The sequence below is a fragment of the Lagenorhynchus albirostris genome, chromosome 3, assembly GCF_949774975.1.
Source record: "Lagenorhynchus albirostris chromosome 3, mLagAlb1.1, whole genome shotgun sequence".
NCBI lineage: Eukaryota > Metazoa > Chordata > Mammalia > Artiodactyla > Delphinidae > Lagenorhynchus > Lagenorhynchus albirostris.
Genome location: NC_083097.1, coordinates 134,286,177 through 134,310,947, shown reverse-complemented (window position 1 = coordinate 134,310,947; position 24,771 = coordinate 134,286,177). Strand labels below are relative to the sequence as shown.

General features: G+C 39.4%; 1 pseudogene; it reads right to left on the bottom strand.

The window, feature by feature from the left end:
- Positions 1-262: 262 nt before the first annotated feature.
- LOC132518420 (AP-2 complex subunit beta-like) overlaps positions 263-24,771 on the bottom strand; it is a 77,228-nt pseudogene continuing 52,719 nt past the window's right edge.

Sequence of the window (24,771 nt, the reverse complement as noted above, 5' to 3'; positions counted from 1 at the left end):
GGATAGACAGAAGCAGGTGGCAAGAGGTGGGAAGTGATTGAAGCTGTGGTTACAAATGCTGAAGTGTCGGATAGCTAAAACTATCCAAAAGGTTGTGCCCTAATATTAGCACAGGTCAGACCCGTCACTACCTTGGCAGGTGGCCTCGGAGTGGCCTCGGTGTGTTTGGGTTCAGATTCCACACGGCAATACAATTTCTTCCAGTTAAGAGTTCTTGGCTTGCACCAATCACAGGATGGCCTGAGGGCACCGGACCAGTCTATTAGTTTTTCAAAACGCTGTCGTAGACCTGATAGATGTACTGGGATGCTTCAGGAGCTAGCTCTACACTTTGGTAACAGTGTATAATTGGGGTTTTCTGGCTGGCTGTGAAGCTGGGCCAAAACCCAAATGCCATTAGTGAGTCAGGGATTGGTACAGAATCTCCTGCCCTTCCACATTCCTCTTGGCAATAGTATAAATGTTGTTGTTTTGCAACTTTCTGGAAACAGTGTCAGCATTTAAATGACTTTCCTTAATCTGAAACTGAAGTTCATTTTCATTGGGAATATCCTTCCATGTTGCAAGGAAGACCTGGCACTTCATTTTGCCGTCTTCTACAAAAAGCACATTGAGTGGGATGAGGCAGCTGAAGTAGAAGGTATCACGATTGTTTCTCACAGCCACCTGCAGGTTGTTCAGAGGTTCTATCTTCATGACTGGGTCCAAGGTGTGAAGATGCACAGAGACATCAATGCTCTGGTTTGGCATCAGTGGTGTAGGGATGGCCAGAGGAATGCTGTGGACGACACCAAAGCTATTCTTGTTAAACTGAATTGCCAAGTCTGTCATGTGATACAGAGCTTTCTTCATGAAGTTCATTTCCATATAGATGTGCCCTTGGAGGTGAGTAAATGTTCCTGAAATCTACAAGACTTTAGCCTTTACTCCAGTCAGCCAGACAGCTTTAGGAGCCCCATATCCACCAGGTGCCCTGACTATCCCCATAGAGAGTTCAAGTTGGTTATTCAGACCACTGCTGACCACAGCAGGAGTAGGTGAAGGAGCAAAGGTTGCAGGCACTGATGATGGGGTGAAGGACTGTCCCACCAGACTATGCAGCCCTCCCTCCCCAAGAGGTCCACCTTTTTGAATTATACTTTTGTCTGGATATAAGCCCAGGAGAGGGGTTGCTGGATCCTATGGCCACTCTATTTTTTTTTTTTTTTGAGGAACCTCCATATTGTTTTCTATAATGGCTGCACCAATTTACATTCCCACCAACAGCGTAGAAGTGTTCCCTTTTCTCCACCCCCTTTCCAGCATTTATTAGTAGAATTTTAAATAATGGCCATTCTGACCAGTTTAAGGTGATACCTCACTGTAGTTTTGATTTTCATTTCTCTAATAATTAGCAATGGTGAGTATCTTTTCATGTGCTTATTGGCCATCTGTATGTCTTCTTTGGAGAAATGTCTATTTCAGTCTTCTGCCCATTTTTTTGATTGGGTTGTTTTTTTTTTGTGATTCAGTTGTATGAGCTGTTTGTATATTTTGGAAATTAAGCCCTTGTAGGTTGCATCATTTAAAAATAGTTGCTCCCATTCCACAGGTTTTCTTTCCATTTTCTTTATGGTTTCCTTTGCTGTGGCAAAGCTTGTAAGTTTGTATAGGTCCCATCTGTTTATTTTTGCTTTTATTTCCATTGCCTTGGGAGAATGATCTACAAAAACACTGGTACAGCTTATGTCAGAGAATGTTTTGCCTATGTTCTCTTCTAAAAGTTTTATGGTGTCATGTGTTTATATTTAACTGTTTCAGCCATTTTGAGTTTATTTTTGTGCATGGTGTGAGGGTGTGTTCTAACTTCAATGGTTTACCTGTGGCTGTCCAACATTCCCAACACCAAGTGCTGAAGGGACTGTCTTTTTTCCCATTGTATATTCTTGCCTGCTTTGTCGAAGATTAATTGACCATTGGTGTGTGGGTTTTTTTCTGGGCTCTCTAGTCTGTTTCATTGACCCATATGTCTGTTTTTGTGCCAATACCATGCTATTTTGATTACTGTCACTTTGTAGTATTCTCTGAAGTCTGGAAGCATTATGTCTCCTGCTTTGTTCTTTTTCCTCACAATTGCTTTGGCAATTCTGTGTTGTTTATGGTTCCATATAAATGTTAGGATTCTTTGTTCTAGTTCTGCGAAAAATATCATGGGTAACTTGATAGGGATGTCATTAAATCTGTAGATTGCTTTGAGTCCAATGGCCATTTTAATAATATTTCTTCCAATCCAAGGGCATAGGATATCTTTCCACTTCTTTGAATCCTCTTCACTTTCCTTTATTAATATTTTATAGTTCTCAGCTTATAAGTCTCTCACAACCTTGGTCAGGTTTATTCACAAGTATTTTATTTTTTTGGATGCAATTTTAAAAGGGATTTTTTTCCATTCCCTTTCTGCTATTTCATTGTTAATATAAAGACATGCAACCAATTTCTGTATTTTAACCTTGTATCCTGCTGTGTTGCTGAATCTGTTTATCAGTTCTAGTAGTTTGTGTGTGGAGTCTTTAGGTTCTATATATTGTATCGTATCATCTGCCTATAATGAAAATTTTACCTCTTCCCTTCCAATTTGGATACATTTTCTTTCTTTTTCTTGTCTGATTGCCATGGGTAGACTTCCAGTATTATGTTGAATAGAAGTGGTGAGACTGGGCATCCTTGTCTTGTTCCAGATTTTAGTGAGAAGGCTAAGTGCTTTTCACCATTAAGTATCATATTAGCTGTGGGTTTGTCATAAATAGCTTTTAGTATGTTGAGATATGTTCCCTCTATACCCACTTTCATAAGAGTTTTTATCATGAATTGGTGTTGAAATTTATCAAACGCTCTTTCTGAATCTATTGAGATGATCATGTCATTTCTGTCTTTTTTGTTGATGCGGTGTATCACACATGGATTGATGTGTGTATGTTGAAAGATCCTTGTGACCCTAGGATAATTCAACATGTTCATGGTGTATGATCATTTTTCTGTGTTGTTTGGTTCGGTTTGCCAACATTTTGTTGAGAATTTTAGGTTCTATATTCATCAAAGGTATTGGTCTGTCAGTTTCTTTTTTGGTGGTGTCTTTGTCTGGTTTTGGTATCAGGGTGATAGTGACTTCATAGAATGTCTCTGGGAGGCTTCCTTTTTCTTCAGTCTTTTTTGGAAGACTATCATAAGGAGTATGTGGTGACCAGAGCTTGCACTATATGTTGAATGGGGCCTCCTCGTTGCTCTGTGGTTGACACAGCCCTGTCAGGAGCAGGGTCTGCTCCCTAGTTGTTGGAATAGAATCCCCCAGGTTTGTTTCTATGCTGGATTAGACAGCATAATGAGGTAGGCTGGAATGGAGCACTCCCAATGGGAAGGGAGTCACTGAGCATTCCTCTTCTGGAGCTGTCCACCAGGAAGCGGTGTCACCTATCACCCATGGTGCAGGCTCACAAAGTACACTGTTGTTGGCACTGCTCTCAGCCCTGCCTCAACTGTGGGAATGCAGGCAATCAACCCTGGTGTCCCTTAGGCACAGTGTTCACAAAGTCACCAGTGCAGATCCGTAGGTGCTGATCCACTGACGTCAGGTGCCAGGACCACAGTGTCCCACACATGGATCCACTGTGGGAGCTATGGAAGCAGACTAAACTCCAGCCTGGCCCTGCCTCCATGTGCCCGTGTCCATGAAGCCCACAGCTGCTAAGGCTGGGCCCGTCCCAGCCACGAGAGTGCCCATTGTCCACTCGGATGTCCCACAGGCACTGAGTTTATAAAGCCAGTGGCAGTGGCATAAATCTGCAAGTTGCACAGCCATGGGGAGAGGGCTCAGGTATCAGCCTTGCTTCCTAAGTCAGACAGTACCTTGGGATCCACTCTGATTTCAACTCCACCTCCACGTGTAGGCAACCTGCTGGTGCTTGTGTGCCCCCAGAGGTCGTCATAGAGTTGGCACCAAGAAAGAGGCTGCTATGGTGGCCCTGACCCTCCCTTCAGCTGCCCCTCAACAATGATGTTTTGCTTCTATGGCCAGCCTGGTCTTCTTCCGCATACACCCCGGGTTGGACAAACACCACACTCCAGCCTCTTCGGGCTGTCTGTGTGTGGCCAAACCCAGTCCAATCCCCTGGTGTGTCCTCTGAAGCCCAAGTTTCAGCACCCAAAACCCACACCACACGTCTTGGGCTGAGGACTGCAGCGAGGTAGCACAGATCCTCTGTGCGTGTCTCTGTTTTGTCTGCTGCAAACTGACTGCTGCGCTCTCCTCAAAGCCTCCGCAACTCAGTTTCTGTCCCAGCTCACATGCCCACTGGTGAATGGGGTTCCCAGGGTGAGGGAAACTGTCTTTCACAGCTCCCTCCCAGGTGGGAGCTGCTGCCTCTTCTTCTTTCATTCTATCTCATCTCATTACATGGAGATCTTTCTTGCATGTCTGGGTGTCTGAGATATTCTGCTGGCATTCAGTAGGTATTCTGTGAGGATTGTTCCACATGTATATATTTTTGATGTAATTGTTGAGAGGATGTGAATTCCACATCCTTCTGTTCTGCCATCTTGACTCAACCTCTACATAATTTGTTTGCCTTTTCTCTTCTACTTCAGGAAATCAAATTATCAATGCCTGAAGGAGACTGACCAGAGGCCCAAGGACACAGGAAATATCAAGGTCATTACACAAACATCAGCCCCACAGAACCCCTAAATCCCAGATCCTGAAGAAGCAAAAGAGGAGATAAACTGCCTCAAAAGGGATAGTAGTCATGTATACTCCCTGCAAGCATACATCAAAGGGCTTGTTTCCACTGATGATGACAAGACATGCTACAATGATACTTTAAGTTTTCAATATAATGGAAAATAAACCGATTACATTGGCATTGTAATTTTTTCCCTGACCATCATTGAGGTTGGGTGCCTCTTGATATGTAAAATGATTGTTTTAATTTCTTTTCCAGTGAAATTTAATTTCATAGGTTCCAAATATTTTTATTTGGTTGCTTCTAGTATTTTTCTTGACTGAGAGGTAATTTGAATATACTGTATATTTGTGGTGTCTTCTCCCACAGCATTCTTCCAAACCAATTACTGTCCACACAGTCACTAAAAAATTTGTCAATAACTTGTTGTCACAGGTCATCCACCACTCAAGACACTTGATATGAGGTCCACCTGTCATGCACAGCCTTACATCAAGAGTTCTGTACTGAGCTCTTTGCTCTCAACTTGTGGACCAGATAAAGAACAGGATGAGGATATCATTATCCCCTCACCTGCTGCACTCAAGCACATTGGTCACTGCTCAAACGTCATTGCCAAGCTGACAGACAACAGGCCTGGGATCTTCTCGTATGATTTTCCCTAGTTTGCCACCAAGACATTTGATCTGGACCATGTCACCATCACCTTACCCTGAGTTTTTTTTTTTTTTTTTCTAAAATGAATCTGAAATACTGTATTTTTCTCCTTTCATGTCCAGGGAGAAATAGCTCTAGTTTTCTAAGTCATAAAAAAAAGTTATAAATATGACGTTTGGGGCAAGAGATAGAAAATCAACATTTTGGGGCTTCTCTACACCACGACCCTGCAAGTCACGTGATCGGGCTTTAAATCAACCAGCTGACCCTTGTACCTCACTGAACAGCTTTAAATCAGCTCCATACCCTTTAATTTACCTGACCCTGTATGAACTCAGAATCTGCCCCTGAAACCTGCACCTTCAAAAGTCAGGAGCTTCACGTTGATCCCAGCACTGAACATAGCTCTGGGCATACAGGCTGTGATCACTGATGGTGCAACAGATAAGTAAGTGAGACCCTTCTGCTGAGGTCAGGGGTGTGTAGACAGAAAGGAAGAGGTTCGGATCTAAAGGGAAGAAAGAAGTTTGGGGAGAACTCTGGAGAGCTCGGGCACAGGGTGGAGTACATGCAGCCATCAAAAATATCACTGGTTTTATATGCTCCACATTCACAACCACCTGCCCTGTTTTCCAGGTTCAAACACTCACGCAGGCCTGTAGTGAGTAAACTGTCAGCCCAAGATTCAAACAAGGTATTTCTGAGTCCAGAATCCTACCTCTGGTGAAAACAAAGGCAATCATAGTTCAGAGAGCATTCGCAGTGTCTGCCCACTGTGCCACCCAATCAGGCTCTAAGTTCACAATTGGATATTGATGGCAGACTATGTCCCCTCTGTGAAGGGACACAGTTTGGGCCAGAGAGTCAGAGGTGTCAGGTGTATCTAATCCTGTATCCACCAAGTGCACAGCAGGTTGATGGAAAGGGGCGAAAAGCATATTTTCTCTCAATTCATGTTAGTTTATCAAAAGAATAGAGCTTTGTCTTAGTTAAGCAGAATACTTTTAAATAGCTTAGACAGCTCAAAACTGCTGTTTAGGGGACTGAAAACCACATCAGCCATGAACAGTGCTTTAAAATCCTTGGAAATCAGTAAGAGGTGAGGATTTGGTTTGGCATAGTGTTGAGCGCAGGAGTAAAGAAGCAGAGACATCACCTCCCCAAAGGCACTGAAATCCCATGGCATCAATGGATAAGCTGCAGGAGCAGGGGTTTTGGGTGGAGGGTATTTCTCTCAAAATCTCCCAGGGTACTCACCCTGCTCAATGCCACCCCTCTACTCCATTCACTTTTCCTTTCTCAATTTCTGGAATCCCTGGGGCAGCACTTCTTAAGCTGGAGCCTGCAGGGACCACCTCTGCAGTCCAGATTTTTCATGGATCTTTACAAGGTCTTGACTGGAAGCCAGGTGGCAAGGCCCCCACGTGTGTGGCTGGACCGGGAGTGCAAGGGAGAACTGGAGCATTAAAGCACACTGAATGATGAGAAAGAAAAATGAAGGAAACAATCCTATTTACCATCACATCAAAAGAAATAAATACCTAGGAACAAACCTACCTGAGGAGACAAAAGAACCATACTCAGAACACTATAAGATGCTGATTAAAGAAAATAAAAATGACACAAACAGGTAGAATGATAACTATATTCTTGGACTGAAAGAATCAGTATTGTTAAAATGATTATATAACCGAAGACAATCCACATATTAAATGCAATCCCTATCAAATGACAATGGCATATTTCACAGAATGAGAACAAAAAATAATTTACATCTGTATGAAAACGCAAAGACCCCTAGTAGCCACACTAACCTTAAGAAAGAAAAATGGAGCTGGAGGTATCAGACTTCCTGACTTCTGGCCATACTACAACTTTACAGTCCTGAAAACAACAGGATACTGGCACAAAGCAGAAATATAGATCAATGGAGCAGGAAAGAAAGCCCAGAAGTAAACCCAATCACCTATGGTCAATTAATCTATGACAACAGAGGCAAGAATATACAATGGAGAAAAGACAGCCTCTTCAATAAGTGGTGCTGGGAAAACTGGACAGCTACATGTAAAAGAATGAAATTACAACATTCTTCAACATCATACACAAAAATAATCTTAAATTGAATTAAAGACCTAAATGAAAGAATGGATACTATAAAACTCCTAGAGGAAAACATAGGCAGAAGACACTTTGACATAAATTGCAGCAAAATCTTTTGGGATCCACCTCCTAGGGTAATGAAGATAAAAACAAAAATAAACAAATGGAACCTAGTTAAGCTGAAAATCTTTTGCACAGCAAAGGAAACCATACACAAAATGAAAAGACAACTTGAGGAATGGGAGAAAATATTTGCAAATGATGTAACCCACAAGGGATTAAACTCCAAAATATACAAACAATTTATGAAGCTCAATATAAAAAAAAACTCAATGAAAAAAATTGCAGAGGCTCTAAATAGACATTTCTCCCAAGAAGACATACAGATAGCCAACAGGCATATGAAAAGATGCTCAAATTGCTAATTATTAGAGAAATGTAAATCAAAAGTACAAGGAAGGGAGAAAATAAAAGAAATGTTTAACAAGGACCTAGAAAAACTAAAGAGCAAACAAACAATGATGAACAGCACAATAAATGAAATTAAAGATTCTCTAGAAGGAATCAATAACAGAATAACTGAGGCAGAAGAATGGCTAAGTGACCTGGAAGATAAAATAGTGGAAATAACGACTGAAGAGCAGAATAAAGAAAAAAAAAAAAAAGAATTGAGGACAGTCTCAGAGACCTCTGGGACAACATGAAATCCACCCATGTTCGAATTATAGGGGTCCCAGAAGAAGAAGACAAAAAAGAAAGGGACTGAGAAAATATTTGAAGAGATTATAGTTGAAAACTTCCCTAATATGGGAAAGGAAATAGTCACTCAAGTCCAGAAAGCACATAGAGTCCCATACAGGATAGATCCAAGGAGAAACACGATAAAAGATATTAATCAAACTATCAAAAAGTAAATACAAAGAAAAAATATTAAAAGCAGCAAGGGAAAAGCAACAAATAACATACAAGGGAATCGCCTTAAGGTTAACAGCTAATCTTTCAGCAGAAATTCTGCAAGCCAGAAGGGACTGGCAGCACATATTTAAAGTGATGAAAGGGAAAAACCTACCCAGCAAGGATCTCTTTCAGATTCGATGGAGAAATTAAAAACTTTACAGACAAGCATACGCTAAGAGAATTCAGCACCACCAAACCAGCTCTACAACAAATGCTAAAGGAACTTCTCTAGGCAGGAAACACAAGAGAAGGAAAAGATCTACAAAAACAAACCCAAAACAATTAAGAAAATGGTAATAGGAACATACATATCGATAATTACCTTAAATGTAAATGGATTAAATGCTCCCACCAAAAGACATAGACTGGCTGAATGGATACAAAAACAAGACCTGTATATATGCTGTCTACAAGACTCCCACTTCAGACCTAGGGACACATACAGACTGAAAGTGAGGGGATGGAAAAAGATATTCCATGCAAATGGAAATCAAAAGAATCTGGGGGAGCTTGAAGATGGCAGAAGAGTAAGACGCGGAGATCACCTTCCTCCCCACAGATACACCAGAAATACATCTACACGTGGAACAACTCCTACAGAACACCTACTGAAGGCTGGCAGAAGACCTCAGACCTCCCAAAAGGCAAGAAACTCCCCCACATACCTGGGTAGGGCAAAAGAAAAAACAGAGACAAAAGAATAGGGATGGGACCTGCACCAGTGGGAGGGAGCTGTGAAGGAGGAAACGTTTCCACACACTAGGAAGCCCCTTCGCGGGCGGAGACCGCGGGAGGCGGAGGGGGGAGCTTCGGAGCCGCAGAGGAGTGCACAGCAACGGGTGCAGAGGGCAAAGCGGGGAGATTCCCGCACAGAGGATCGGTGCCGACCGGCACTCACCAGCCCGAGAAGCTTGTCTGCTCAGCCGCTGGGGCGGGCAGGGCTGCGAGCTGAGGCACGGGTTTCGGTTTCAACGGAGTGCAGGGAGAGGACTGGGGTTGGCGGCTTGAACATAGCCTGAAGGGGTTAGTGCACCACGGCTAGCCAGGAGAGAGTCTGGGGAAAAGCCTGCACCTGCCGAAGAGGCAAGAGACTTTTTCTTCCCTCTTTGTTTCCTGGTGCGCGAGGAGAGGGATTTAAGAGCGCTGCTTAAAGGAACTCCAGAGATGGGCATGAGCCGCGGCTAAAAGCGCGGACCCCAGAGACAGGCGGGAGACGCTAAGGCTGCTGCTGCCGCCACCAAGGGGCCTGTGTGAAAGCACAGGTCACTCTCCACACCCCTCTTCCGCGGAGCCTGTGCAGCCCGCCACTGCCAGGTTCCTGGGATCCAGGGACAACTTTCCCAGGAGAACGCACGGCGGGCCTCAGCCTGGTGCAACGTCACGCCGGCCTCTGCCACCGCAGGCCCGCCCCGCACACAGTGCCCCTCTCTCCACCCCCGGCCTGAGTGCGCCAGAGCCCCCGAATCAGCGGCTCCTTTAACCCCGTCCTGTCTGAGCAAAAAACAGACGCCCTCCAGCGACCTACACACAGAGGCAGGGCCAAATCCAAAGCTGAGCCCCTGTGAGCTGTGAGAACAAAAAAGAGAAAGGGAAATCTCTCCCAGCAGCCTCAGAAGCAGTGGATTAAAGCTCCACAATCAACTTGATGTACCCTGAATCTGTGGAATACATGAATAGACAAGGAATGATCCCAAATTGAGGAGGTGGACTTCAGGAGCAAGATCTATGATTTTTTCCCCTTTTCCTCTTTTTGTGAATGTGTATGTGCATGCTTCTGTGTGAGAGCTTGTCTGTGTAGTTTTGCTTCCACCATTTCTCCTAGGGTTCTATCCTTCCATGGTTTTTTTTAAAATTTTTTCTTAATAATTAATTTTAATAACTTTATTATACTTTACCTTCTTTCTTTCTTTCTTTCTTTCTTTCTTTCTTTCTTTCTTTCTTTCTTTCCTTCCTTCCTTCCCTCCTTTAGACAATGAATCATCCCAAATTGAGGAGGTGGTCTCTGAGAGCAAGATTTATGATTTTTTCCCCTTTACCTCTTTTTGTGAGGGTGTGTGTGTATGCTTCTGTGTAAGATTTTGTCTGTATAGCTTTGCTTCCAACATTTGTCCTAAGGTTCTATCCGTCCCTTATTTTTTCTAAATAAGTATTTTTTAATTCAATAACTTTATTATACTTCATTTTATATTACTGTATCTTCTTTCTTTCTGTCTTTTTTCCTTCTTTCCCTCCTTCCTTCCTTCCTCCCTCCCTCCCTCCTTTCTTTCCTTCTTGCCTTCTTTCCTTCTTTGCTTCTTCCTTTCTTTCTTTCTTTCTTTCTTTCTTTCTTTCTTTCTTTCTTTCTTTCTTTCTTTCTTTCTTTCTTTCTTCTTCCTTCCTTCCTTCCTTCCTTCCTTCCCTCCTTTCCTTCTTTCTTTCTTCATACTTCTACTAATTCTCTATAGTTTTTCTCCCTTTTATTCTGAGCCGTGAGGATGAAAGCTCTTGGTGCTCCAGCCAGGAGTCAGGGCTCTGCCTCTGAGGTAGGAGAGACAACTTCAGGACACTGGTCAACAAGAGACCTCCCAGCTCCACATAATATCAAATGGCGAAAATCTCCCAGAGACCTCCATCTTAACTCCAGCACCCAGCTTCACTCAACGACCAGCAAGCTACAGTGCTGGACAACCTATGCCAAACAACTAGCAAAACAGAAACACAACCCCACCCATTAGCAGAGAGGCTGCCTAAAATCATAATAAGGCCACACACACCCCAAAACACACCACCAGATGTGAACCTGCCCACTAGAGAGACAAGATCCAGCCTCATCTGCCACAACACAGGCACTAGTCCCCTCCACCAGGAAGTCTACACAACCCACCGAACCAACCTTAGCCACTGGAGACAGACATCAAAAACAGCAGGAACTACGAACCTGCAGCCTGCAAAAAGGAGACCCCAAACACAGTAAGATAAGCAAAATGAGAAGACAGAAAAACACACAGCAGATAAAGGAGCAAGATAAAAATGCACCAGACCTAACAAATGAAGAGGAAATAGGCAGTCTACCTGAAAAAGAATTCAGAATAATGATAGTAAGGATGATCCGAAATCTTGGAAACAGAATGGACAAAATGCAAGAAACAGTTAACAAAGACCAAGAAGAAATAAAGATGAAACAAGCAACAATGAACAACACAATAAATGAAATTAAAAGTACTCTAGATGGGATCAATAGCAGAATAACTGAGGCAGAAGAACGGATAAGTGACCTGGAAGATAAAATAGTGGAAATAACTACTGCAGAGCAGAATAAAGAAAAAAGGATGAAAAGAACTGAGGACAGTCTCAGAGACCTCTGGGACAACATTAAACGCACCAACATTCGAATTATAGGGGTTCCAGAAGAAGAAGAGAAAAAGAAAGGGACTGAGAAAATATTTGAAGAGATTATAGTTGAAAATTTCCCTAATATGGGAAAGGAAATAGTTAATCAAGTCCAGGAAGCACAGAGAGTCCCATACAGGATAAATCCAAGGAGAAATACGCCAAGACACATATTAATCAAACTGTCAAAAATTAAATACAAAGAAAGCATATTAAAAGCAGCAAGGGAAAAACAAAAAATAACACACAAGGGAATCCCCATAGGTTAATAGCTGATCTCTCAGCAGAAACCCTACAAGCCAGAAGGGAGTGGCAGGACATATTGAAAGTGTTGAAGGAGAAAAACCTGCAACCAAGACTACTCTACCCAACAAGGATCTCATTCAGATTTGATGGATAAATTAAAACCTTTACAGACAAGCAAAAGCTGAGAGAGTTCAGCACCACCAAACCAGCTTTACAACAAATGCTAAAGGAACTTCTCTAGACAAGAAACACAAGAGAAGGAAAAGACCTATAATAACAAACCCAAAACAATTTAGAAAATGGGAATAGGAACATACATATCGATAATTACCTTAAATGTAAATGGACTAAATGCTCCCACCAAAAGACACAGATTGGCTGAATGGATACAAAAAACAAGACCCTTATATATGCTGTCTACAAGAGACCCACTTCAGACCTAGAGACACATACAGACTGAAAGTAAGGGGATGGAAAAAGATATTCCATGCAAATGGAAACCAAAAGAAAGCTGGAGTAGCAATTCTCATATCAGACAAAATAGACTTTAAAATAAGGACTATTAGAAGAGACAAAGAAGGACACTATATAATGATCAAGGGATCGATCCAAGAAGAAAATATAACAATTGTAAATATTTATGCACCCAACATAGGTGCACCACAATACATAAGGCAAATACTAACAGCCATAAAAGGGGAAATCGACAGTAACACAATCATAGTAGGGGACTTTAACACCCCACTTTCACCAATGGACAGATCATCCAAAATTAAAATAAATAAGGAAACACAAGCTTTAAATGATACATTAATCAAGATGGACTTAATTGATATTTATAGGACACTCCATCCAAAAACAACAGAATACACAGTTTTCTCAAGTGCTCATGGAACATTCTCCAGGATAGATCATATCTTTGGTCACAAATCAAGTCTTGGTAAATTTAAGAAAATTGAAATTGTATCAAGTATCTTTTCTGACAACAACGCCATGAGACTAGATATCAATTACAGGAAAAGATCTGTAAAAAATACAAACACATGGAGGCTAAACAATACACTACTTAATAATGAAGTGATCAGTGAAGAAATCAAAGAGGAAATAAAAAAATACCTAGAAACAAATGACAATGGAGACACAATGACCCAAAACCTATGGGATGCAGCAAAAGCAGTTCTAAGGGGGAAGTTTATAGCAATACAAACCCACCTTAAGAAGAAGGAAACAGCTCGAATAAACAACCTAACCTTGCACCTCAAGCAATTAGAGAAAGAAGAACAAAAAAACCCCAAAGCTAGCAGAAGGAAAGAAATCATAAAAATCAGATCAGAAATAAATGAAAAAGAAATGAAGGAAACAATAGCAAAGATCAATAAAACTAAAAGCTGGTTCTTTGAGAAGATAAACAAAATAGATAAACCACTAGCCAGACTCATCAAGAAAAAAAGGGAGAAGACTCAAATCAATAGAATTAGAAATGAAAAAGGAGAAGTAACAACTGACACTGCAGAAATACAAAGGATCATGAGAGATTAGTACAAGCAACTCTATGCCAATAAAATGGACAACATGGAAGAAATGGACACATTCTTAGAAATGCACAACCTTCCGAGACTGAACCAGGAAGAAAGAGAAAATATGAACAGACCAATCACAAGCACTGAAATTGAAACTGTGATTAAAAATCTTCCAACAAACAAAAGCCCAGGACCAGATGATTTCACAGCAGAAATCTATCAAACATTTAGAGAAGAGCTAACACCCATCCTTCTTAAACTCTTCCAAAATATAGCAGAGGGAGGAACACTCCCAAATTCCTTCTACGAGGCCACCATCACCCTGATACCAAAACCAGAAAAATATATCACAAAGAAAACTACAGGCCAATATCACTGATGAACATAGATGCAAAAATCTTCAACAAAATACTAGCAAACAGAATCCAACAGCACATTACAAGGATCATACACCATGATCAAGTGGGGTTTATCCCAGGAATGCAAGGATTCTTCAATATATGCAAATCAATCAACGTGATACACATTAACAAATTGAAGGAGAAAAACCGTATGATCATCTCAATAGATGCAGAGAAAGCTTTTGACAAAATTCAACACCCATTTATGATAAAAGCCCTGCAGAAAGTAGGCATAGAGGCAAATTTCCTCAACATGATAAAGGTCATTTATGACAACACGACAGCCAACATCATCCTCAATGGTGAAAAACTGAAACCATTTCCACTAATATCAGGAATAAGAGAAGGTTGCCCACTCTCACCACTATTATTCAACATAGTTTTGGAAGTTTTAGCCACAGCAATCAGAGAAGGAAAAGAAATAAAAAGAATCCAAATTGTAAAAGAAGAAGTAAATGTGTCACTGTTTGCAGATGACATGATACTATACATAGAAAATCCTAAACATGCTACCAGAAAACTACTAGAGCTAATCAATGAATTTGGTAAAGTATCAGGATACAAAATTAATGCACAGAAATCTCTGGCATTCCTATACACTAATGATGAAAAATCTGAAGGAGAAATTAAGGAAACACTCCCATATATCATTTCAACAGAAAGAATAAAATACCTAGGAATAAAGCTACCTAAGGAGACAAAAGACCTGTATGCAGAAAAGTATAAGACACTGATGGAAGAAATTAAAAATGATACAAACAGATGGAGAGATATGCCATGTTCTTGGATTAGAAGAATCAACATTGTGAAAATGACTATACTACCCAAAGCAATCTACAGATTCAATGCAATCCCTATCAAACTACCACTGGCATTTCTCACAGAAGTAGAACAAAAAATTTCACAATTTGTATGGAAACTCAAATGAACCAGAATAGCCACAGCAACCTTGGGAAAGAAAAATGGAGCTGGAGGAATCAGACTCGCTGACTTCAGACTATATTACAAAGCAGCAGTAATCAAGACAATATGGTACAGGGACAAAAAAATATATAGATCAATGTAACAGGATGGAAAGCCAAAAGATATACCCATGCACATATGTTCACCTTATATTTGATAAAGGAGGCAAGAATATACAATGGAGAAAACACAGCCTTTTTAATAATTGGTGCTGGAAAAAATGGAGAGCTACAAGTAAAAGAATGAAATTAGAACACTCCCTAACACCATACACAAAAATAAACTAAAAATGGATTAAAGACCTAAACGTAAGGCCAGACACTATAAAACTCTTAGAGGAAAACATAGGCAGAACACTCTATGACATAAGTCACAGCAAGATCCTTTTTGACCCACCTCCTAGATAAATGGAAATAAAAACAAAAATAAACAAATTGAAGCTAATGAAACTTCAAAGCTTTGGCACAGCAAAGGAAACCATAAACAAGATGAATAAACAACCCTCAGAATGGGAGAATATATTTGCAAATGAAGCAACTGAAAAAGGATTAATCTCCAAAATATACAAGCAGCTCATGCAGCTCAACATCACAAAGACAAACAACCCAGTCCAAAAATGGGCAGAAGACCTGAATAGACATTTCTCCAAAGAAGATATACAGATTGCCAACAAACACATGAAAGGATGCTCAACATCATTAATCATTAGAGAAATGCAAATCAAAACTACAATGAGGTATCACCTCACACCGGTCAGAATGGCCATCATCAAAAAATCTACAAACAATAAATGCTGGAAAGGGTGTGGAGAAAAGGGAACCCTTTTGCACTGTGGGTTGGAATGTAAATTGATACAGCCTCTATGGAGAACAGTAAGAAGGTTCCTTAAAAAATAAAAATAGAACTACCATAGGACCCAGCAATCCCACTACTGGGCATATACCCTCAGAAAACCATAATTCAAAAAGAGTCATGTACCACAATGTTGATTGCAGCACTATTTACAATAGCAAGGACATGGAAGCAACCTAGGTGTCCACTGACAGATGAATGAATAAAGAAGATGTGGCACATATATACAATGGAATATTACTCAGCCATAGAATGAAGCGAAATTGTTATTTGTAGTGAGATGGATGGACCTAGAGTCTGTCCTACAGAGTGAAGTAGGTCAGAAGGAGAAAAACCAATACTGTATGCTAACACATATATATGGAACCGAAAAAAAAAAAACTTTCTGATGAACCTAGGGGCAAGACAGGAATAAAGACACAGACATAGAGAATGGACTTGAGCACACAGGGCAGGGGAAGTGTAAACTGAGATGTAGTGAGAGAGTAGCACTGACATATATACACTACCAAATGTAAAATAGTTAGCTAGTGGGAAGCAGCCACATAGCACAGGAGATCAGCTTGGTGCTTTGTGACCACCTAGATGTGTGGGATAGGGAGGGTGGGAGGGAGATGAAAGAGGGAGGTGATATGGGGATATATGTATAAGTATAGCTGATTCATCTTGTTATACAGCAGAAACTAACACAACATTGTAAAGTAATTATAGTCCAATAAAGATGTTTAAAATTAATTATTTTTTAAAGGAAACAAAGGATACATGCACCCCAATGTTCACTGCAGCACTCTTTACAATAACCAAGACATCGAAGCAACGTGAATATCCATTGACAGAAGAATGGACAAAGAAGATGTCGTCACTACTCAGACATAAAAAAATGAAATAATGCCATTTGCAGCAACATGGATGGACCTAGAGATAAACATACTAAGGTAAGTAAGTCAGACTGAGAAAGACAAATACCATATGATATCACTGGTATGTTGAACCTAAAAAAATTGATACACATGAACTTATTTACAAAATAGAAACCAACTCGCAGATAAAGAAAACAAACTTATGGTTACCATAGGGGAAATGTGTGTGTGTGGGGGGAGGAATACAGTATATTAACTATACTTCAATAAAAATATAAAATTAAATTGCATTAAAAAAGTTATATGAGTGCAAGGATAGTTTGGAAAAGGAGTAATTTTTCACTGCAGAAGATTTGCTTTAACATTATACTTTAAGGTGATCTCTGTTGTAATGAACCATATGTTTCAGAATGTTATTGACAATTTGTTGATTAAATCTAAATTTGTATGGAAACACAAAAGACCCCAAATAGCCAAAGCAATCTTGAGAACGAAAAACGGAGCTGGAGGAATCAGACTCCCTGACTTCAGACTATACTACAAAGCTACAGTAATCAAGACAGTATGGTACTGGCACAAAAACAGAAAGATAGATCAATGGAACAGGATAGAAAGCCCAGAGATAAACCCACGCACATATGGTCACCTTATATTTGATAAAGGAGGCAGGAATGTACAGTGGAGAAAGGACAGCCTCTTCAATAAGTGGTGCTGGGAAAACTGGACAGGTACATGTAAAAGTATGAGAGTAGATCACTCCCTAACACCATACACAAAAATAAGCTCAAAATGGATTAAAGACCTAAATGTAGGGCCAGAAACTATCAAACTCTTAGAGGAAAACATAGGCAGAACACTCTATGACATAAATCACAGCAAGATCCTTTTTGACCCATCTCCTAGAGAAATGGGAATAAAAACAAAAATAAACAAACGGGACCTAATGAAACTTCAAAGCATTTGCACGGCAAAGGAAACCATAAACAAGATGAATAGACAACCCTCAGAATGGGAGAAAATATTTGCAAATGAAGCAACTGACAAAGGATTAATCTCCAAAATTTATAAGCAGCTCAATAACAAAAAACAAACATCTCAATCCAAAAATGGGCAGAAGACCTAAATAAACATTTCTCCAAAGAAGATATACAGACTGCCAACAAACACATGAAAGAATGCTCAACTTCATTAATCATTAGAGAAATGCAAATCAAAACTACAATGAGATATCATCTCACACCGGTCAGAATGGCCATCATCAAAAAATCTAGAAACAATAAATGCTGGAGAGGGTGTGGAGAAAAGGGAACCCTCTTGCACTGTTGGTGGGAATGTAAATTGATACAGCCACTGTGGAGAACAGTATGGAAGTTCCTTAAAAAACTACAAATAGAATTACCATATGACCCAGCAATCCCACTACTGGGCGTATACCCTGAGAAAACCATAAGTCAAAAAGAGTCATGTACCAAAATGTTCATTGCAGCTCTATTTACAATAGCCTGGAGATGGAAACAACCTAAGTGTCCATCATTGGATGAATGGATAAAGAAGATGTGGCCCATATATACAATGGAATATTACTCAGCCATAAAAAGAAATGAAATTGAGCTATTTGTAATGAGGTGGATGGACCTGGAGTCTGTCATACAGAGTGAGGTAGGTCAGAAAGAGAAAGACAAATACCGTATGCTAACACATATATATGGAATTTAAGGGAAAAAAATGTCATGAAGAACCTAGGGGTAAGACAGGAATAAAGACACAGACCCACTAGAGAATGGACTTGAGGATATGGGGAGGGGGAAGGGTAAGCTGGGACGAAGTGAGAGAGTGGCATAGACATATATACCCTACAAAATGTAAAATAGATAGCTAGTGGGAAGCAGCCACATAGCACAGGGAGATCAGCTCAGTGCTTTGTGACCACCTGGAGGGGTGGGATAGGGAGGGTGGGAGGGAGGGAGATGCAAGAGGGAAGAGATATGGGAACATATGTATATGTATAACTGATTCACTTTGTTATAAAGCAGAAACTAACACACCATTGTAAAGCAAGTATACTCCAATAAAGATGTAAAAAAAAAAAGTATAATACACTCCATAATTGACTGTTTCACCAGGCTGTACTCAGTGCTCGAGAATTCATTCATCTTTCATAACCGAAGTTTTATACCATTTGAACAGCATCCCCCGTATCCCCCACTTCAACTTCCTGACAATCAAGATTCTCGTCTATACATTACACCAAGTAGACTTAACAGGCATATATAGAACATTTCATCCAAAAACCTGTTCTCATGGAACATATTCCAGGATAGGTCATATCATAAAACACAAATACGTCTTAGTAAATTTAAGAAGATCAAAATCATATCAATTTTCTGGACACAATGATATAGAACTAGAAATCAACAAGAGTCTATCTGGAAAATCTACAAAAATGTGGAAACTAAACAGTACACTTCCTAAAAATCAATGGGTCCAAAAAGAAATCAAAAGTGAATTAAAAGGACTTCCGTGGTGGCACAGTGCTTAAGAATCCGCCTGCCATGCAGCGGACACAGGTTGGAGCCCTGGTCCGGGAAGATCCCACATGCCACAAAGCAGCTAAGCCCATGTGCCACAACTACTGAAGCCCACGCACCTAGAACACGTGCTCCACAAGAGAAGCCACTGCAACGAGAAGCCTGTGCACTGCAATGAAGAGTAGTGCCTGCGCACCGCAGCGAAGAATAGCCCCTGCTTGCCACAACTAGAGAAAGCCCACACGCAGCAACAAAGACCAAACACTGCCAAAATTAAATAAATAAAATTTTTAAAAAGTGAATTTTAAAAAACCCCTCAAAACAAATGAAAATGCAAACACAACCTACCGAAACCTATGGGATGCTGCAAAAGCAGTTCAGAGAGGAAAGTTTACAGCCATAAGTGCATATGACAAGAAATTAGAAAGCGCCTAAATAATCTTACTCTACACTTCAAGGAACTAGAAACAGAAGAAATGTATCCCAACGTTAGCAGAGGGAAGGATACAATAAAGACTAGAGTGGAAATAAATAAAATAGATAAAAGAAAATCAATAGAAAGGATCAACGAAATAAAAGCTGGATTTTCAAAACCATAAAATTCACAAACTTTCAGCTAGGTTAGGAAAAAAGACAGAAGACAAAATCAGAAATGAAAGAGGAGACATTACCACTGATATGACAGAAATACAGGATAATAAGAGACTACTATGAACAAAAATATGCCAACAAATTAGATATCCTAGAAGAAACTGGTAAGTCCTAGAAACACACTACTTACCAAGACTGAATCAGGAAGAAATAGAAAATCTAAACAGACCAATAACAAGGGATTGAATCAGTAATAAAAAAAAACCTCCCAACACACAAAACTGAAGGACCAGATGACATTATTGATAAATTGTACCAAGCCTATGAAGAAAAATTAGCACCAGTAATAACTTCCACAAAATTGAAGAGAAACGAATACTTCTAAACTTGTTTTATGAGTCCAGCATTTCCAAAACACCAAAGTCAAATAAAGACTCTGTAAGAAAAGAAAACTACAGGTCAATAAAATTGATTAACATAGGTGCAAAAATTCTGAACAAGATATTAGCAAATCAACTTCAACAATATATTAAAAGGATCATACACTATGACCAAGTGGGATTTATCACTGGGATGTAAGAATGTTTCAACATAACAAATGAATATGCGAGATACATCACATTAAAAGGGTAAAAATAAAAAACACATAATCGTTTCAATACATGCAGAAAAAGCAATGGACAAAATGCTATCCTTTTATGATTAAAAACTCTGAACAGATTGAGTATAGGGGGGAATGTACCTCAACATAATTAAGGTCATATGTAACAATCCCACAGCTAACATCATAATCGTTGGTAAAAAGGTAAATGCTATTTTTCTAAGGTCAAGAACAAGACAGTGATGCCCACTTAATCACTCTTATTCAATATAGTACTGGCAGTGTTAGCTGGAGCGATTAGGCTAGACAAAGAAAGGTGTCCAAATAGGAAAGGGAGAACTAAAATTATCATTATTTGAAGATGGTATGATTTTGTATATAAAAAATCCCAAGGGGCTTCCCTGGTGGCGCAGTGGTTGAGAGTCCGCCTGCCGATGTAGGGGACACGGGTTCATGCCCCGGTCCGGGAGGATCCCACATGCCGCGGAGCGGCTGGGCCCGTGAGCCATGCCCGCTGAGTCTGGGCATCCGGAGCCTGTGCTCCGCAACAGGAGAGGCCACAACAGTGAGAGGCCCGTGTACCACAAAAAAAAAAAATCCCAAGGAATTCACCAAAAAGTTGTAACTGATCAACAAAGTATGCAAAATTGCAGTATATAAAATCAACATACATCATCAGTTGTATTTCTATACACAGATAGTAAAACATCTGAAAAAATAAAGAAAACAATCTAATTGACAATAGAATCCAAAATAATAAAATATTTAGAAATAAATTTGAAAAAGTTGTTGAAAAGTCTCTACACTGAACACTATAAGACATTAATAAAATACATTGAAGTCACTGAAAAATGGAAAGGTATCCAATATTCAAAGATTGGAGGGATTTCTAAGATCAAAAGTCCTTAACACCATCTAGATTCTAACAATCTCTCTCAAAAATCCAATGACATTCTCCACAGAAATAAAAAATCAATTCTAAACTTTTTATGGAACCAGAGAAAATCTGAATAGCCTATACAGTCTTAAGAAAGAAGAACAAAGCCTGAGGCATCACAGTTCCTAATTTCAAACTATACTACAATCTATATTAATTAAAACAGTACAGTGCTGGCATCAAAATAGACACCCAGACCAGTGCGATGGAACAGAGAGCCCAGAATTAAACCCCTACATATGAGGTTAACTAATTTTTGACAAGGTAGGCAAAAACAACCATAGAGAAATCATAGTGTCTTGAATAAATGGTGTTAGAAAACCTGGATAAGCACAAGCAAAACAGAAATTTGAACCCCTATCTTATGTCAGTCACAAGAATTAACTCAAGATGGATCAAAGACTTGAACCTAAGAACTGATACCATAAAAGTCTTAAAAGAAAGAATAAAAAATTCTTCCACACTTGTATTGATGGTTATTCTTTTAATATGATGACAAAAGCACAAACAACAAAAGCAGAAATCCACAACCAAGAAGAAATCAAACTTAAAAGCTTCTAGGGGGCTTCCCTGGTGGCACAGTGGTTGAGAGTCTGCCTGCCGATGCAGGGGACATGGGTTCGTGCCCCAGTCCGGGAAGATCTCACATGCCGTGGAGTGGCTGGGCGCATAAGCCATGGCCACTGAGCCTGCGCGTCCAGAACCTGTGCTCTGCAACGGGAGAGGCCACAACAGTGAGAGGCCTGCGTACCGCACAAAACAAAGCAAAACAAAACAAAAAGCTTCTAGGGCTTTCCCTGGTGGTCCAGTGGTAAAGAATCTGCCTTACAATGCAGGTCATGTGGGTTTGCCCCTGGTCAGGGAACTAAGATCCCACATGCCACAGTGAAACTAATCCCATGTGTCACAACTAGTGAGCTCGCCTGCCTCAATTAGAGAGCCTGTGTGCCACAAACTACAGAGCCCACGCACCATGGATCCAGCGCACCACAACTACAGAGAGAGAAAAAATGAAAACCCCACATGCCATAGCTAGAGAGAAGCCTGCGCACCATAACGAAGGGCCCGTATGCTGCAGCTAAGACCCAACGCAGCCCAAAAAAATAATAAATAAATAAAATAAAATACATGAATAAATAATAAATAAAGCTTAAAAAAAGCTACTGTACAACAATGTAGACAATCAACAAAATGAAAAGTAAACCTACCAAATGGGAAAAAAATGCAAACCATAGGTTGGATAAGGGGCCTGTAATCAAAATACACTTTTAAAATAACTCATAAAATGCAACAAGAAATCAAACAATCCAATGTATGAATGGGCAAAGGAAACAGATTATTTTTCCAAAAAGACATATAGATGGCCAATAAGTATACAAAAATGTACTCAACATGACTAATCATCAGTACAATGCACATAAAAACCACAAAGAGATATTATCTCACACCTGTTAGAATGGCTATCATCAGAAAGATGAGAAAATAAGCGTTGGTGATGATGTTGACAAAAGAGAACACATGTGAACTGTTAGTGGGGATACAATTTCACAGCAACTATGGAACACAATATGAAGGTTGCTCAGAAAAGTTAAAAATAGATCTGTTACATGATCCAGCAATTCCATTTCTGGGTATTTATCCAAAAAAAATAAAAGCACTTACTTGAAAAGAAATATGCACCCCCATATTTCTTGCAGCATTATCCACAGTAGCCAATATATGTAATCAACCTAAGTTCCTATCAAAAGATGAATGGATAAGAAAGATATGATATCTATATCTATATACTTATCTATATTTACATACACACAATGGATATAATTTAGCCATTAGAAAGAAGGAAACTCTATGATTTTTCACACTGATGTACCTTGGTTAAATTATGCTGATATAAGTCAAAAAGAGAAAGACAAATACTATGTGATATCCTTTATATATGGAAATGAAAAGAAGCCACACTTATAAAAATAAAGAGTAGAATGTTGGCCATGAGGGGCTGGGGTGTGGGGAATAGGAGAGATGTTGTTTAAGGATACAAACTTTTAGCTAATAGTAAATAATTCCTAAAGATCTGATGCACACGACAGTCAATACAGACCATGGTATTGTATTATAATCATCATACTTGCTAAGAGACTAGATCTTAATTTTTCTAACCATAATAAAGAAATAATAATTATGTGACATGACAAGCGTGATAGCTACTGCTACAATGGCAAAGAATAACACTTAAATGTAGCAAAGCACCATTAAATTCAAGTAATATTTTATGTTAAATATAAGAAAAAAGAAATGCAATAAGCATAATCAATATACAAACAGATCAAGCAGAATAGATTTTCTGTAAGTTAGAAGACAGTAAGTTGAATATATTCACTCAGAGGAGAACAAAGAAAAAAAAGAGTGAAGAAGGATTTTGTGATCTATAGGATTTTGTGATCTATACCATCAAAAGAAACCTGTGAATTATGGAGTCTTAAAAGGAAAAGATATAGAGAGAAGGCTTATTTAAAGAAATAGTTGCTGAGAACTTTCATAATCGGGGGAGAGATTTGCATATCCAAGTTCATGAAGCTCATAGGACACCAAACTAAAAACAAAAAAAAGAAAGAAAAAAAGAAAAACATTCCCCAAAGCACATTATAGTAAAACTGTCAAAAACAAAGAATCTGAAAAGTAGCAAGAGGAGAGAAGCTTATAACTTACAGGTGAAACCTCATAAGGTTATCAGTTGATTTCTCAGGAGAAACCTCACAGGCCAGGAGACAGTGGGATAATACATTCAAATTACTCAATGAAAAAAAAACTGCCAACAAAGAATATCCTCTCTGTCATAATTGCCCTTCTTAAATGAAGAGATTTAAAACTCTCCCAAAAAGCTGAGAGAGTTCATAATCACTATATCTGTGTTAAAACAATTCTAAAAGAGTTCCTGAGCTACAATAAAAGTAAACTAAATAGTACCATGAAAACATATGAGAATACATAAGACTTGTAAACATAAGTATATAGTTAAGGTAAGAATACTTTTAATAATGTGATATGGTGGTGTGTTACCCGGTTAACTTTAGTATAAAGGTTAAAGTATGTGATTATTAAAATAACTGCAGCTATAATTATTTGAATATATAAACAATATACAAAGAGGTAAGTTGTAACACCATATACAAAAATTCATGGAGGGGAGTAAAAGTGTAGTTTTGTGTTTGTGTCATGGAATTATATTATTATCAACATAAAATAGCCTGTTAAATCTGTAAGATGTTTTCTGTACCCCTCATGGAACCACAGAGCAAAAATCTTATAGTAGATTCAGAAAACATAAAGAGAAGGGAATCATAACATACCACTACAGAATATCACTAATTCACAAAGAAAGGCAGCAACAGTGGAAGGAACAAGAAACAACAAAAAAAATCCAGAAAACAATAAGATGGCATTGGTAAGTCCTTAACTGTCAGTAATTACTGTAAA